Raw genomic sequence first — 18303 nt, forward strand, 5'->3', positions numbered from 1 at the left:
AAATATTTCACTTCATCTAAAATTTTGAATGAATTGGCATAAAAATGTTCACAATGCTATTTTATCTGTAATTTCTACATCATGTGATTATAGCTTTTTCTTTATTCCTCATGATATTTGTTATGCCTTCTCTGATCTTCATCATTTTTCACTAGAGGTTCGTGAAATTTATTAGTGTCTCACAAATCCAGTGTTTGGCTTAATTGGTCCTTTCTGTTGTGTGTTTTCAATTTTATTATTTTATTATTTTATCTGTATTATTTCCTTTCTATTTTATTTGACTTAATTTTGCTGTTCTTTTTCTAACTCTAAGCTTTCAAGCTACTTTCTCTCCTAATATAATGTTTAGGTATATGGTTTCTGCTTAACTACTTGCTAGTTTTCCCTCTCAAGCTTCCACATAGAATATCAAATATTTGATACATAACATATAGATATTGTCAAATTTCCATAATGATCTTTTCTTTGACCCAAAGAAAAGAGTTTCCAAACAAATTCTAATTATCTTCTTTTTTTAAAAAAGATTCTTGTCTTAATGAGAATATGGTCTGTATGATACAGAATTTTCAAAATTTGTTGACCCTTGTCTTACGGCTCAATCTATGATTAACTTCCATCAAGTTTCTGGAGGCTGGAAAACAACTGATTTGTTTTTCTCAATCTGTGATTTTGCTTTAGGGCATCACTTTTATTGGGTTCTAGTTTAAACTCCCCACTTAGACCAGACACTAGGCTTTCATTTCTGCCCCCAAAACTCCTGAGGCTGCAAAAATCAATATGCATATTCACTAGATCCTGCAAATACCAAGCTGGCAGAAGCTGCCTTGGGCTCTGCTCATTTTCTGGGCTCTGACCTTAACCTTGTCTTAGTGCTATTTCTTAACTTCTTTGAGTTTATAGGTGCCTTCTACAATATATTTTTAATATTTTACCCAGTATTTTTGTTGTTACTTTAAGTGGAAGAGTCCACACCCCTAGCCAAGCGTATTACTAGAAATGGAAATCCTCACTTATTTTTCATCAGTATTTATTGGGCACTTACTGCAATTGTAATCTGTACAAGGTGGACTCGTAGCATTAGAAAAGAGACATTGACTGGGGTAGAGGCAACTACCAGAAGGTGGTGGGAATTGGAGGTTAAAAATACAGCTTGGGAGTCAAGCAGGCCCGGGGATGAACCCCAGGATCACTGCTGACTAGCTGTGAGACATGAGGCAAGTCACTCTCTGTGCCTCAATTCCTTCATTAATAAATTGGTGTTCATGATAGCAGGTACCTATAGATCTGTAGTTAGAATTACTAGAAGCTGAGCATATAGCGGTGGCTCAGAAAATGCTAGTTTTTGACCTGTGGAAGGATTTCAATCTAAAATGGAACTGGAGGATATGAGAAGAATGTCACACATGCACTCTTAGAGGAAGGGAATTTAAGAACTGTTACTGATTTCCTGTAAATGCCTGATTTTACAGAAGACTGAGACTTATCTTCTGACCAATGAACTTCCGCCAAGAATCCCTCCCATGCCCAATCAAGAATTCACTGTTTAGACTCTGGCTGGACTTCCCCCTCTTTGTATTTGCCCATAATTCAGCCCTTCCCAAACCCTCAACCAGCTCACCTGTAACTGGCTACTGCACACATTTCCCCAACTGCAATTCCTCTGCTATTCCAGAATAAACTCAATTTCTGGTAATTAGAGCTTATCTCAATTTACCTCTTTATTTAGGTTGACAGTCCTCACAGAAGAGATGCAAAAGGTGGGAACAATAAAGGTATTTCTCTAAGATTCAATCACCTCCTGGGAGCTGCCAGACTAAGACTTGGCACCACCTTCCTTCCTACTGCAGGCCAGGGAGAAACTCAATTCTTATTCTAGGGAAAATAGTTCCCTCTTCCGGATTTCCTCCAAGAGACCCCTTCTCTCTCCTGACTTAGACTGGCTTCAAAATGAGTTCTGAGTGTTGGAAATTGAAGAGTTGTAAATTAAAGAGAAGAGGAAATGTCATGCAGGATACTTCTGCTTTCCTAAAGTTCCTTGAGACAAGCAGAAAGGCTGGGTGCATTCTTATGAGGGGGAAAAGACAGGGCAGAAAAATATAAGTTAATGTTTTAAAAGTATCCTGTTGCAAAATGAACAGCTAAAGCATACCAGCTAGAAGGATCCAAAAAAGAAAAAGAGCACCTGGATGCCAGGCAGTTGAGGTCTGCCTCCAGTGGATCGTGAGAGACAGGGGGAGGGCCTGATTGCTGGAGGGGGGAGGTGGTGCAACTGCGGAGACCCCTGAATGTGGTTAACGCTTTAGAGGGCGGAAACAAAAGGAACTGATAGGCATGGAATGCGAGTAGAGGGGAATGAGACTGCGCCCTCTGGGTTTTTTGACGAGGATGACTAAATGGATGATGGTGCAGTTAGCCAAGACAGGAGATGTGGGAGGAGCCGGTTTGAAGAAGCCAACATGATAGGCCTGAATGTGACGTCACCGTGGGCCCCGCCGGGGACGTGTCTAAAGCCACTGAGCACAGGCATGTGGTTCTCAGAGGAGTTCTGGCTCAGGAGAGAAGGGAGTTTCAAGAAGGAAACTGAGCAATAGCATCGTACCCTACAGAGCTGGGGGAGAGAACCTGAGAGAGATCCTCTGTATTTGGCATCCTGAAGGTCAAGCCGACTCTAGCCTGAACCGCTTCAGAGTTGAGGAGCAGCAGACACAAGACTGTGAGGAAGTGAAAAAGCAGAGACTCCTCTTTCCAGGTAGCTTGGCTGGGGCCTGAAGATGTGACATCCTGAGGGAATAAAGGGACAGAAAAACTGCTTTTCCTTCCCTCCCCTCTTCCTCCTTCTTAAGTGGTAGGAGAAGCCCAAGCCTGCTTAAAACTAAGGGATGAATCCAGAGCTGACGAAGAGGGACGTTTAGTGGAGTGAGGTTGCTTCCATGGAGTTGGAAGGCGGTGGCGTCGGAGGTGGAGAAGGAGCTGCTGTCCGGTGACCTTTCAGTGGAGTAGGTGGGAATTCACTGGCAACCCACGTGCTTCTTAGGTGTCAGGGGAGGGAAATGCAGGGATTATCATGCAACAAAAATTTAATGAGTCCCTGCCTTACTTAAGTGGTGGTGTAAATTAGGGAGACACTAGAGAATAAGGAAATATTAGAAAAGGGTACCAATCCTTCAGGGTGAGGTATCAATACTAAGGTTGTTTGGAGGAAGGGAAGGGATGTCTAGGGCTTCCTGAATGATGAAAAGAAGGAAAGAAGCTTGGCAGAGTATTTCCCTCCCAAGGCAGAGGCAGTGAAAATAGCCTGAGAGAAACAGGCTATGTGGTCACAATAGAAGAAAGAGAGGAAACAGTAGCAGTATGTTGCAGCTTTCAGACACCAGGCTAACTTAGACACTTCACAGGTGATCATGTGCAATCCTCAGAACAAACCTGCCCTAAAGGCATTACTGTTTCCATTTGGGTGATAACAGACACTGAGGATCCAGTTCTTTTCTCACTTCTACTCCTCTTCTCCATAGCGGAGAAAAGTGCTTTAAAATATGGAGGGGTAATTCCAGACCCTGTCTTTCAAAATTTTTATTTCTCTTGTGAAGCCAGATTGAAAGGCATAGAAAAGAGGAAAATTCCTAGTGTGCTTGGGCCAGAGAGCCTACCCTTTCTTTGTAGAACCTTAAGTTTGACTGAATGCTAGAGAAACGCCGAAGGAACTTGGGTGAGGAAGTGGTTGCCCTGTTCCTTCTGCAGAACCAGCAGAGGGTGGGGGTGGGGGGGCTGTGATTGGGAGCCAGTTTCCTGGGTCCCAGCCCAGTGTAGTCACACCACACACCAACTGCGCTGTGGCTCGGTTCATCGCAGGACATTTACACAAATGGCTATTTTTTAATGTCCTCAGTGTTATCTACATTATCATCCACAGAGTGCATACTGAGAAGTTAACTGGCATTTGGAAGTGACACATGCACTTCCATTCATAACTTTAAATAGAATAGGTGGCAAAAAGATAAAAACCAGTGTGCAACAGTGGTGTACCCACTGACAATCCGCTTCTTAAAAGCTGTATTTTTAAAAGGAAATGGGGACGTGGAAAGAGGGGAAGGTAGCCAAACAGACACAGTACTGGTGACCAAAAGTGGATTATAAAACATTCATGCATACACCTTTTTTGCCCTTCAATATTTATTTGTGGCCATAAGGTTCTAAGTTCCACGTGACGCGCCGCAGGGTTGCCACGGGGACCCGCAAAAAGTTTTTTTTTTAAAGAAATGTAACGCAGGGTTTGCAGCAAGTACCACAGAGGCCAGGCGACGGCCGCGGCCCGCTCGGCTGGCGCGGGAGCCGCGGCCCTGGAGGCGGCGGCGGAGCGCGGCGTCACGTGGCCGGGGAGGGGCTTGTGCGCCGCCCGCCCGCAGCTCGGCCGCCGCCGCCGCGTCCCATTCATGAGGGCTGCCCGGCCCAGCTGCGGCCCAGGCAGCTCCCGAGGCAGCGGCGGCGGCGGCGGCGGCTGCGGTGGGCGCCCGGGCTCCGCGCGCCTCGCCGGCCGGCCCCGCCCCCTCGGCCGCCCGCGAACCCGCCGTTCAGCCGCCGCCTCCCCTCGGCAGCCCTCGGGCGCCGGCGCGGGTTCAGAGCGGAGCCGCAGGTAAGCGGGTACTGGGCCGGGGTCCTCGCGCCCCCGCGTCAGGCGCCGCATGTCCGAGCCCCGGGGAGGCGGGGTCTCCAGTCAGCGCGGACCGAGCCACCCCTGCCTGCGCCCCCGCGCGCGCTGCTGCGCGTCGGCGGGCTCGAGCCGAGAGGGCGAACCTGAGGGGGCGTCGTGCGGAGTCCGAGAGATGCGGCGGCTCCCGGCGCTTCCCGAACCGATGGGCCCCCGCTCAGGCCCCGCTCGCCGGGCTTCGGCGTGGAGGCGCGAGCTGAGGCCGGGGCGGCGAGCGCAGCGGCGCCGGAGGCCGCAGCTCCAGCCCGCTGCCGGCCCTGGGGGGAGGGGGCGCCCGAGGCACGTGATCCGCGGGGCCGCGCGGCGCCGGCCGCTGCTCCTCGCCCGGGCGATACGTTCGCCCGGCGCCGCCGCCTCAGGTGTAGACCGGTCCTGCATGAGTTAGTTTCTCTCTCCTCAAAGCCCCTCTTCTCCGCAAATCGTAGGGGCCCAGCGTGTTAAGGTTACGGTGCTTACCGACGGCTTCTCTCAACTTTTAGCCCCGGCGGGTCACCGTTCTCTCCCTTCGTCCGAATGGACTGTCCTCATTGAAAATTTAGGATGACATTTTGAAGGCTTATTTACTAAAAATAGGACCAGAAATCACTCTGCCTTTCAGAAAGTGCTGGAACTCTGAATATTTGAAAATGCTCTGAAGGATTACTTAGCGAGCCGCTAGACTGATTTCAAATACACATTTGAGGATCGTTTTTCCAAGCCTTTATTTATGTTTATAACTGACAAAGAGCCTCCTGCTTTGGTGTCAAGGCAGGCCCTTTTGAAGCCCTTTGCCAGGAGAGATGCTGGGTGTTAACTGTTTGTTAAAACTTGGCTTGGCTAGTTCGCAATGGTCTGATAATGCGAAGTCAGTTTTGAAACATACTTTGAAATAGTTACAAATTATTTAGTGGCCCAAAATGGTTTAATGTGGTGATGGTCCGATCTTGATGATTTTGACTGGCTAGAGAATGAAAAGTGTGGCAGGTGCTGCAGAGCCCCTAACTAGGTACGGGGGAAGGACTCGGTGGTGTGGGCCGGCTCCCCAGTGCGGGGTCCCCACTTACCCTGAAGGGCTGTCGACCTCAGGCGGTACCCAGCCAGGGTATAGGTAGCAACGGGCCAAGGCCACGTGTGAAAGAGCCTTGGACAGTGTGGCTAGCTTCTGCCCTCCAACTAAACGTGCAAGTTGATCGTGGTATTTCACACCAGTCTCTCCACGCCCCGGTGTTGGTAGAGGTGGCCATAAAATGTTAGAAACGAAACGGGTTAGGTTCTGTTTTGTTATTTGATGGCACAGTTGAGAACCAACAGGGAAGCTTCTTGTTTAAGAGGAAATAGGAGCCTTTGAAAACCATTGAACTGTCTGGTAAAGCCACTGGTTAAGGAGCAAATAGACTCAGCTGGGGCTTTGTGAATTGCTACCACAATGTAGCAGTAAGGATACTCATCATCCTGTATTGTGATTTTTGGTTTACTGACTGAACTGTCTTTTGCACAATACTGAGGGTCTTTGAAGGCCACACTCTGGTAGCTGCTTGGTACCAGACGCAGTCTACTGAATAAAGGTAGGAAGCAGCAGGCAGCTGTCCTTACCAGTGACCCGTGAGCTGGTGTCACTGCCTCAGTGAGTTCACTCAGCTTTCCTGAATTGTGAGCTTTCGGTGAATAATCTTGGTGATCCCACACGTTAGAGGTGGTAAAAGGTTAAACTAAGCTGATGAGCATTACACTGAACGTTTTGCAATGTTTAGTTTAAATATAGCTTTGTTTTCTGTGTCAACATCTATTTCCTCTGAGTATGCTTCTGTGTATACATATTTCCTCGTGTAGGGCAGCACTTAGCTGGAAGCTTTCTCTTCTTAGGAGGTTCAGCTACCTCTCTTGGGTGCTTAGCAACCTGTCTCGAAGTTTTTCTTTAAGTCTGACCTAAATCAGCCCTCCTTCATTTAAGTCCTTTACCTTTAGCTCCGACCCCAGTGGCTGTCACTGTGTATGGGTTTGTGCGTGTGTACATATTGACCATCAATCTCTAGGCAGTGGTTTGGGACCTTTATTTTGAAAGGTTTTTGTCTGTTTTTTTCCCTTCATTTTTATAAGTAATACTTCTGGCTGAGCCCCAGTTTTCTGACCTATCATTTACCTTCTTCATGATGAAACAACTCACAAGTCGGTAGGCAGAGCCTCCAGTTGTCAAAATCCTATATAAAAAGTATGTCTTTTGAAGATAACTTATTGCAGGCTGGAGCAGCAAGCTTTATGGCTCTATCAGAAGGCATTTGAATAAGAAGTGTTCTTGGTGACTTTGCTAGCCATTAGCTGTGCTTTTTGGAATCCACCTTGCCTATCGTCAGTGGATTCTTTATTTTAGTAATTCAAGATTACTAAAACTGAACTCTTGTGTGTGGTGCTATACTCCTCAAGACAAACATGTGAGGGAAAGTTGCTCACCTCCTGGATCCAGATGAAGCAGCCACTCCAGCCGGGCTGTTCTCACCCTGGTGTCCCTTGACTGATGACAGGAAGTTTGCCTATGGCTCAATGATTCTGCTCTAAATTTTCGGTCAAAAATTTAGGAAAAATTCTTTAGGAGATGAACTGTGCTTGCAATGTAAGATAAACCCTTAATGTGACTTTTAGAGTTAGAGTGGTAATAAAGATGCATTTTTTCTTATTTTATTCACTGCAGTTTAGATTATTTTTTCTCCAAACTCTTTGCTTGTATTTATTTTTTATTGGAATACACTATAAATACACTATATACAATATACATACACTGTATAGGTTTCAGATGTACAACATAGTGACTCAATGATTATCTTCTAAGGCCTTTGAATGCTAAGTTTTGGTGGTCCTATTTGTCCATTTAGATTGGTATTAAAATTGTTACTTAGAAATGAGGGCAAATGGAGCCAGAGATCATTGAAGTTAAAAAAGAACATTTAATGTCATCAACTTCTTTCCTTACCTTCTTGTCACCTCCGTACAAAGAGGGCATGACTGAAAGACTAGGTGGTTTATTTTATGAGATTGTCAGAAGTAAGATCTTTATTTATTTATTAAAGTATCATTGATATAAAATCTTACGAAGGTTTCACAAGAACAACATTGTGGTTTCAATATTCACCCATATTATCAAGTCCTCACCTCACCCCACTTACAGTCACTATCAGCATAGTAAGATGCTAGAGTCTTCTCCATGCTGTACTGCCTTCCCTGTGACCTACCTGTATTGTGATTGTGAATGATAGTGCCTCTTCTTCCCTGAACCCCTCCCCTTTGGTAATCACTAGTCCCTTCTCAGAGTCTGTGAGTCTGCTACTATTTTGTTCCTTCAGTTTTGCTTTCTTTGTTTTTATACTCCACAAATGAATGAAATCATTTGGTACTTGTCTTTCTCCACCTGGCTTATTTCACTGAGCATAATACCCTCTAGCTCCATCTGTGCTGTTGCAAATGGTAGGATTTGTTTTCTTTTTATGGCTGAGTAATATTCCATTGTGTATATATACCACATCTTTATCCATTCATATGTTGATGGACACTTAAGTTGCTTCTGTATCTTGGCTGTTGTAAATAGTACAGCAATAAACATGGGGGTGCATATGTCTTTTCAAATCAGGGAACTTGTTTTCTTCTGGTAAGTTCCTAAGAGTGGAATTCCTGGGTCAAATGGTATTTATATTTTTAGTGTTTTTTTGAGGAACCTCTGTATTGCCTTCCACAACGGTTGAACCAATTTACATTCCCACCAGCAGTGTAGGAGGGTTCCCCTTTTTTGCATCCTCACCAGCATTTGTTGTTGCTTGTCTTTTGGATGTTGGCCATCCTAACTCATTTCAGGTGACATCTCATTGTGGTTTTAATTTGCATTTCCCTGATGATTAGTGATGTGGAGCATCTTTTCATGTGCCTGTTGGTCATCTTAATTTTCAAAAGTAAGATCTTTCAAAATTGCTTTTAGAGTATAAAGGTCAAATATGTAATTTGAGAGGCTACATAAATGTATTTGGAAAGTGGGGAGCTCCTAGAAAATGATCTTTTAAAAATCTGTTTTGAATGCAGTGCCTATTTCTTTGTTCTTTGAATTTAGAACTTTATATGAACCAGTAGTGTTGTGTATTTTCAACACAAAACCTTCCAAATCAGGCTTTCTGCTTCTTTGCTGAAGAAACATTGGCTCACAGAAAAGCACATCTTAAGATGTTCTGGTAGCTGGTGGATTGCCCTTACCCGTCTTTTTGGTATATTTCAACTGTTCAGAAAGTCTTCTGTAGTTAATTTTATGAACAGTGACTGAGTCTGTTGCGTTTATTTCATTCATATCCTTATTTACTTTTTGTACGAATTCCCTTAATTTTATTGTTTAATAATAATTGTAAGTCGGGGGAAAGGAAATCCTGGGCACAACAGCTCTAAAAACCAAAATCAGTCAAAGGGAGAAATAAAGTTTAAAATCCGTTTACTGCTTACAAACTGCAGCCTCGGGCCTTCTCTCTTTCCTGCTCCAGCAGTAGCAAAACCCGCCCTCTCCCCACCTCTTGGCTACTGATAAGCCCTCCTTGCCTAGGTAATTACCCATTGATATGGAAATGAACTTCTCTCCACCCCTGAGGAATGATGCAAATGTACTAAGCCAAACTTCTCTCCACTCTTGAGCTCCTGTTGATATGCAGATGTACTAAAGCCAGGTGAGATGCTCTGGAAATTCTACAGTTTTACCCGCAGTAATATATGTATTTGTTTGAACTGCCTCAAATTATTATTATTTTCAACCAGGTAGAGTACAAATACAGTTTAAAGGGATTTATGAATTCTAAACTGTTTCAACTCCAAGCATCTTTTTTCTCTTTCCTGTTCAAGAGTCTTCAGTGATTCATTCTCACCTATTAGCAAATTGAAATTTCTCAGGTCAGTTATCTCAACTGTTTTCTCCCTACAATCTCTTCCTGCCGCAAACATTTTCTTCAACACTCACCTTCCAAGATTAACTCCAACTGTAGGAGGCATACTCCTTCCAGTGAGTTGATATTGTTATATTATTTTGTGATCTCTGTTTGCAAATAACTATTATCTCCTTAATTTTTAGACACTCCCTGTGACCTTGGGCAACAACAGTCGGCTTCCTTTGCTTTCTGTAAGTGTTGAACTAAGGGGAGGAGTAGGGTAGAGTGTGTTGAATGGAAGTAATTAGAAGCTAGCCTTAAAGGTGTGTTGGATTCTAGAGAAAGGATTTAAGAAGAAGAAGGAATTTTTAAACATGGGCATCTCTGGGTTGTGGTCATGGGGACAGAGGATCTGTTGATTTTAAAAGTAGCTATGGAGGGGAAACAGGAAGGGTCAGACCTCCATAGGTTGAGGTGCAGAAAGAGCTAAAGTAGACTGAGCTGGAATGGCTGTAGAGACCTGCTATTTGCAGTGCATTGGAAACTTTGAAGGTCTGATATGCTTTCTCCCATTCTAATTTTTAACTGTTTTGGTCCTTGTTAATTTAGTTGAACTTTTAAGTAACATAGGGAGTGTAAAAGGGACATGGATTTGAAAAGTTGAAGAAAGTGATAAAAGATACTAACAGAGGGGGCGTACTCTTATCTAGGTTTGAAAGTTACTTGGTTTTGATGATTTTAGCTAAATAATTAATAAATGAAGAAGAGAAACTGAGGGATGAGGCAAGTCTCAGAAATTCTAAGGCTGGAAGTAGTGATATTACCACAAGAAAAAGTAGGCATATGGTACCAAGTAACTTCTTTAATGATTGAATTTCTACATTCACTGATTTCTGAAATAAAATTGAAGGGTAATAGATTTAAACATCTGTTTTTAAATCTGTAGTAAGGTGTTTTCTTGTTTTGTAGAAAGAATCGTAATTATAGACAAAAAGACCATTGGTTAATTTGGAATTTAAATCTACCTAAAAGACTTTTTTTATACCTCTGAATAAATAGTGGAATTGTGCAATGACCATTGTGGTTTTTATTTATTTAGTGCATTATGATGTGACGTTTATTGCTTCTGATATGATAGATGTGTCCAGCTGTACTAGAGACTTGGTGTTTGACTGATAAAAGGATTTGTAAGAAATATATATTAGGACTTCATCCACAGTTACTTAATGTGCTTCAGAGCCCTGTAAGTGAAATGTATGTTTTGTTATGTTACGAGTTTTTTGGATCACACCCAAATCAGGGCAGACTGGTTTCTTGGGGGGAACAACCTGTGATTAGAGGGTGGGAACTTTCAGCCCCTAGGATCCCCCAACCCCTTAGAGGGGAGAGAGCAGAGGGGTTGGAGGTTGAATCAGCCAAGGGCCAATGACAGAGTCATCTATGACTCGAAGCCCTCAAGAGAAGAGCGTTTTGCCCTTTTTGCATCCTGTTTTCCTGTTCAAAAGAGAGCTTTCACGCTTTGGGAACCAGAGTACGTTCACGCGTCACCAAGCCAGGCCCCAAGCTCCAGGAGGGCAGAAGCTCCATGCTCCATTATTTGGGACCTTGCTCTATGTTTCTCTTCATCAGGCTATTAAATTGTATCCTTCGCAGTATCCTTTATTACACTGGTAAACGTTAAGTGTTTTCCTGAGTTCTGTGAGCCACTCCAGCAAATTAATCAAACCTAAGGGGGAGGCCGTTGGAACCTCCAGTCTACATGTAGCTGGCTGGTCAGAGCACACATAATAAAGAAGCTGGGGTTTGCAACTGGCATCTGGAGTTGGGGATGGGTGGAGCGCAGTCTTGCAGGATTGAGCCCTTAACCTGGGGAATCTGGTGGTATCCCTGGGCAGGTAAGCATCAGAATTAAATTGAATTTTCAGACACCCCACTGGTGTTCGGAAATTGCTTGGGAACCCCACTTTCCCCACCACCCAGCACACCCTGGAATTGGGTCCAGGAGCCCAAACGGATTGATTCATCCTGAAAGAGAGGTGTCCAGAATGTGAATAGCCCTTAAAAGGTATCTGGGCATAATCTATACAATGTAGTCATCTAATAATTTGATAATATGGTTTTGTATTGTTATCAACTGTGAGACAGCAAAACCATCAGATAGTTAGTTAATGTGAATTAAAAAATGGCACTTAAATGGCACTTCTTGAACTTTCCCCAATAGTTGAGTCTTTTAGTTTGTGACTTTTGTGGTGTTCCTTTTTTCTGATCCAACATAAGGAATGTTTGGGTCTACTGAAGAACCATAGGGAATATTCTTTTTGATTATTTTAGGATGCTAAGCGTAATTGATTTTTCTTTGTAAAACAATACATAGCATCTCCCTACATATTGTTTAAAATTTTTTTTTAAATCTCAACATTTTTTTGATAAATAAGAGGTATCTATGTGTAAACTACAGAGGAACAGACTTATTTAGGGAAGTATCACAAGAGAGGAAACTCTGTTTATAAGTTAAAATGTGTATTAAACAAATATTATAAGAAAGTACTGATCTTTTGTAGGGTTTTTTAACTGGCTCGGTCAATTCAAAATAACTTGCCTATCTAGCAATATTTGAAAAGTAAAAGTTTGGAATTTGGCGGTCTTTAATATCTACTCTGGCCACTGACACTCAGTCAGTAAAATGGTGCTGATGCCTACTTTTTAGGAATGCTAAATGTTTTTAGCAGGTGTTTAATGTTTGTAAAAGATTGTCATTTTTACAGATATTATTTTACGTCTTTGGGCGAGTCATTGTGCTTTACATAAGTTTTCTGGTAAGAGTCATAAGAACCCTGCAAGGTAGAGATAAGAGCTCCATTTTCTAGGTGAAGACAGTGAGTAAAGCCAAAGAGAGTTGATAAAACCACACAGCTGTTGGTGGCATTGCCCTGCCTCCCATGCACAGTGCCCAAGGACCACAAGAATTCTTGTGCATCTATTTGACACGCTTATGTTAGTTTTAGGGATTTGTTCTATCTTTATTTGGTAGAACTTGAGAACTTACTCTATGTCAGCTTCAGTAAAATGCTAGTAGAAGTATAGCACCTGCTGTGTAGGAGCCTTGGGTTTCTTTGAATCATTTATGTATGCAAAACCAGCTGTGCCAAGGAGAGACGTACCAGCCAAGAAAGTTGTGATTCAGCCCCACCACACCTACTTGGTGTCTGCTCTGGAATGAGTTGGGTGATGTGAAGCTGATGTTCCTTTGCTTGCCCTCCACAGCATGAGCATATTTCTGGACTGAGTCCAGATTGAGTGTTTAAACCATGGCCCCTAAACTCTAGCTAAATATGCTATTGGGTTAAACCTGAGAGGAAGGTGATTCTGTTTAGTGTTGGGAAGGAGAAATGGCTCAGTTGGACTTGAGACATGGTGTGTCGGTATCCAACTTGACACCTTCTCCAAAGATTTTCCCTGGTAATTTTGACTACTGATTTGAGAGGTGTACTCCATAACCCCTGGGTTACGTGGGTCTAGGCTATGCCTAAGAGCACTGAGCTACAACATTCAAGAGTTGAGTGGAGCTTCCAACCACTTGGTCCATACAGGACCCCTCATCCTATCACATTATGGGTAGCCAGCTGAAACCCCTAATATTGAGTATTTGAGTTTGCCTTGTTCAGATTTGTTTTTTGAACTGGTGCTTTTATCATTGTATCATTTGACTCATTTGGTAACTACATATACTGACAGGATTCTCCTAATGGGTTTTAATGGTGTTTTACTTACTATAATTGAATACACTGATGGTTTGGTATTTATCAACTCTTCAGTACGAAGAACTTCTCACTGAACAAATACATTCACAGACCTTTAGGAATTCCCAAGTTCATGAGTACACTTTTGGTATATAGTTTATTCAGCTATCTTATTTGTAATATGGAGATAACAATACCTACTGGGCTGATTCCGAGGATTAGATGTTGTATATGAAGCTGAACTCACATGCTGCCAGTGGTCCAGAGGCAGGGTAGCAGGCTGGGTGCTCTAACCAGACTATAGACCAGTGCCCAGAGGCACAGGGGCAACAGGCGAACGAACCCTCATGCCCTGAAGTAGCTTTTAGTCTTGTAGAGGAAGGTGATTCTGTTTAATAGTTGGGAAGGAGAAATGGCTCAGTTGGACTTGAGACATGGTATGTTGTTATCCAACTTGACACCTTCTCCAAGGATTTTCCCTGGTAATTTTGACTACTCATTTGAGAAGTGTACTCCATAACCCCTGGGTTACGTGGGTCTGGTTTTATGAAATGGGGGTAGATAGGGATTAAGAAGGGAGTACTGCATGAGTGAGTGAAAGTGAGCCAAAGGAAGTATCTTGGAGAGAGCTTCTGTGCTTATATTTTTAGCATGAGAATGTGATGTTTAGTTGAAAGATGTTCATGTGCTTGCTTAAAATTTCTTCCTTGACCCAGAACTTTAATCTTTATAGTACCATAATAGAAAGTATACTTTGGTAGATAAACAATTTTGTATATGTCTTAAGCATTGCATATGCTTATAAGTTTAAGCCTTGTGATTTTTATCATTATTTCATCTCTGTATGAATTCTGTTGTCCAGGCACGTCTTCTGTACTGTGTGTGTAGTGCAGGTGAAGGCGTAACTAAAAGGAAGTTCTGTTGCTGACGAGTTCATAAAGTCTCTAATTTTCTTCTATAAACTCTAATAGTTGATTTTCATAAAAATTTCTTTAGATTATAAAAGTACATGAGATTTTATTCTCTAGTGGTTGAAAATACTAATATACCTGTATTATTATAGTGGCTGATTTTTTTTTTTAATCTTCCGAATACCATCCTTTAAATGATGGCTAAATCTTTTACTGGTATCCTTGCTACAGATTGGAAAAGGGCTTTTGTGTTAGCACAATTCTCTGCTCCAAGTGAATGAACTAGATAACTTAATAGGAACTTTGCTATATTTAATTTTCCTGGTTCATTTGTTTTGTCTTGTTAACGAGACACACCTGAAGCTCAGTGCTGATGCTAGAGTTGGAAAAGAACTTTTCCTAATTAAAAGCAGAACACAGCAAAGCCCACAGTGCTCGTATTTGCTTGGTGTTTATTTTTTCTTTTCCCTGGTAGTGTTCATTCCTATAAATAGGATTCTTTTTCATAAGACTGCATCACATAATAGTTTTTTTCATCCTTAAAAATTTCAAGTATATGGTTTTGAATATGTAGTTTAAAGATTCAAATACTACTTTGAGGTATGTGATGAAAAACCCCAGTCTCTCACTACCAATTACTGCTTCCTATGAGCAACTACTTTTAACTTTTTAACCTGTTTCTTCTGGGATTTAATTCCATGTCTGTGTGCTTAATACTCCTGTAGTTTGGTTTTTCAATTTTAGACATTTTCTCTATAGATTTCCATTGTGCAAGGTGAGGGGTTTCTCTCTTACATAACCCTCCTCACACACTTTTCCTTCTATTCTCCCAATATAATTGCATCTTCATTTTTACTTTCTCAGTATTCAGTATTAATATTTTCATGGCTATCATTCAAAACTAAGCATGTGTCATGGTTTTTTCTTCATCAGTTTAAACTTTTGTTTTCTCTGGGGTTGTTTTGTTGGCTTGTTTCTCAGTACCAGTCAGATATCCCAGCCCCCAGTTTCTGCCAGAACTACTAAACTCTTCCTCAGACAGTCAGTACCTCACCTGAGTCCCATTCCCATTCATGTCTCACCTGTTGGGTCCTATTTCCTCATTTTGGTGGGCACATACTCCTATAGTTTTTTGAGGAGTTCATGGAGGGTCAATTCTGTGAGACTTTTACATGTCTTGAAGTTTATTCTAGCCTCAAGCTTAATTGGTAGGCTGGCTATAGGATGCTGGAATGGAAAGTTTTCCTTTAGAATTTTGAATTCTTGAGAAATTGTTTTATTTGAGAAGTCTCAAGCTTTATAATTTGTGTTTCTTTCTCACTCTCCTTCACCCTTTCTGTACTTCCCTTTCTCCCAAGTTGCTTTTAGTTGCCTTACTTTATCATTTTTTAAAGTCTCTCCTCAATTCCTCATCTCTTGATGAAGTGCCTTCATTTGTGATGTGCATGCTTGGTCCCTGGACCACTCATAGTCAGGAAGTTAACTGGAAGATCTGGAGGCACTCTCTTCACTTTGCTTCACAGTGAGCCTGCACTCCCCTGGCCTTGTTTTGTGCACTCGCACCTGGTTAGCATGCAGCTATGTTACCAGTCTCTGTAGGTCAGAAGGGCATAAAAACACCTGGAGAATGTTGTGGGTGCTGCTCAGGCCTGGTGAAGCTTTACCCCACAAGCAGAATCATGTGCAGCTGTATCTTCATGAAGCGTTTGGGAGGTGGCCAGGACTGGGGTGCAGTTATCTCTGGAGATGTGCATCCTGCCCTGTGTAGCCAAGCCCAAGTGATGACTTCAGATCTTTCTCCCTAAAGAAGCCACAGAGCCCTAACATTATCTTATGGCATGTTTCTGTCATGACTGCCTTTGGTGGAGCCCACACCAGAACTGGTAGCTCTCCTTCCTTTTATGCTGGACACTTGGTGGGAACTTTCAATTTGGAAAATTATATATTTGAGTCTGGGAAATTTTCTTGTAGTTGACAAGTTTTTCTGGCATACTTCCACCAATATGGGCTTTTATTTTGAGCATATTGTGGTCCTTTTTTTTAATCCATCTATTCTTTCTTCAAAAACTTGACTCCTTTCATTTTCTGTCATTCCCTCAAGCCATTCTCATAGTATTTATGAGAGTTGCCCCTTTTTTATTTCTTTACTGTTATGTTAGGAAGTGTAATACTTTGCTAGGGCTACTGTAACAAAGTACCACAACTGGGTGGTTTAAACAACAGAAATTTATTGTCTCACAATTCTGGAGGCTTGAAGTCTGAAATCAAGGTGCCAGCAGGGCTGGTTCCTTCTGAGGGATGAAAGGACAATCTGTTCATGCCTCTCCTAGGCTCTGGTGGTTAGCTGGCCATCAGCAGCACTTCTTAGCTTGTAGATGCTACACCCTGAATTCTACCTTCATCTTCATGCAGCCATCCCGTGTGTGTATGTGTGTGTGTGTGTGAGAGAGAGAGACTATGGATTCATTGTGACCAAAGAAATGACAGTAGAATGGTCTTGGGGTGAAAGGGTTATACCCAACTTTATTTCCACTGTGTCAGGTCAACACTAAAATATCGCCCACTCAGAGTGAGTCTGCATGCAGCAAGCCAGTCTCCGCCTCTGGGGTCCTCTCTGCCCACACAGCCGTCCTCTAGGCCTCTGTCCTCAGCACTGCCACTGCTCCAGCCTCTGCTCTGCTCTCCTGCAGCCTTGCAGCTGTGCCACCATGTTGCCCAGAGCACTGGGCAGGGCTTTCTATATAGTCAGTAGTAATGCATTGCCCACCCGTGTGTAGTGAGCTAGCCAACCAGGGCCTGGTGAGAATCCTGGCCACGGGAACCTTCACGTTATCCACACAGTCATACTAGTTTAGGGCCCACCCAAATGACCTCACTTTAACTCGGTTACCTCTGTAAGCATCTCGTTTCCAAACAAGGTCACATTCAGAGGTATTAAGGGATAGAACTTCAGCTTATTTGGGGGGATGCAGTTCAACTGATAGTATCAGGAGGGAATGAAAATGAAATGTGTGACATCTGTGCTTAACAGAATGTCTGGTTACCATAATATTTTTTTTATTTTTTTATTTTTATTTTTGTAGATAATTATTTTTTATTGAAGGGTAGTTGACACACACTTTTACATTAGTTTAAGGTGTACAACACAGTGATTCAACATTTATACACATGATAATTCTAGATACCAGCTATCACCATACCAGGTTGTTACAATATTTTGACTATATTCCTTATGATATACATTACATCCCAGTTACTTATTTATTTTACAATTGGAAGTGTGTACTTTTTTGTTTGTTTTTTTTTTGTTTTTTTTTTTGTGAGGGCATCTCTCATATTTATTGATCAAATGGTTGTTAACAACAATAAAATTCTGTATAGGGGAGTCAATGCTCAATGCACAATCATCAATCCACCCCAAGCCTAATTTTCGTCAGTCTCCAATCTTCTGAAGCATAACAAACAAGTTCTTACATGGAGAAAAAATTCTTACATAGTGAATAAGTTACATGGTGAACAGTACAAGGGCAGTCATCACAGAAACTTTCGGTTTTGCTCATGCATTATGAACTATAAACAGTTCAAATATGAATACACATTTGATTTTTATACTTGATTTATATGTGGATACCACATTTCTCTCTTTATTATTATTATTTTTAATAAAATGCTGAAGTGGTAGGTAGATACAAGATAAAGGTAGAAAACATAGTTTAGTGTTGTAAGAGAGCAAATGTAGATGATCAGTGTGTGCCTGTAGACTATGTGTTAATCCAAGCTAGACCAGGGCAATAAAACATCCACGTATGCAGAAGATTTCTCTCGGAACAGGGGGGGTGAGGTTCTAAGCCTCACCTCTGTTGATCCCCAATTTCTCACCTGATGGCCCCCCTGCGACTGTGCCTGTCTTAGGTTGTTCCTCCCTTGAGGAATCTTACCCGTCACTGGCTAACCAGTCATCTTCCGGGGCCATACAGGGAAATGTGAAGTTGGTAAGTGAGAGGGAAGCCTTATTGTTTGAAAAGGTTAGCTTTTTACTTCTTTGCATATTTATGCCCTGTGGCTTCTATGCCCAGCATTTGTCT

At 42.4% G+C, this 18303-nt stretch overlaps 1 protein-coding gene across 1 annotated transcript in view; it reads left to right on the top strand.

The window, feature by feature from the left end:
- The first annotated feature begins 4310 nt into the window (after positions 1–4310).
- Positions 4311–18303, top strand: part of LPIN2 (lipin 2) — a 100457-nt gene continuing 86464 nt past the window's right edge. Inside the window, exon 1 of the mRNA XM_036905850.2 lies at positions 4311–4630. The gene's annotated coding sequence lies outside the window, so the exon portion shown is untranslated. The remainder of the gene's footprint in view (positions 4631–18303) is intronic.

Source organism: Manis pentadactyla, chromosome 6, assembly GCF_030020395.1.
Source record: "Manis pentadactyla isolate mManPen7 chromosome 6, mManPen7.hap1, whole genome shotgun sequence".
Lineage (NCBI taxonomy): Eukaryota > Metazoa > Chordata > Mammalia > Pholidota > Manidae > Manis > Manis pentadactyla.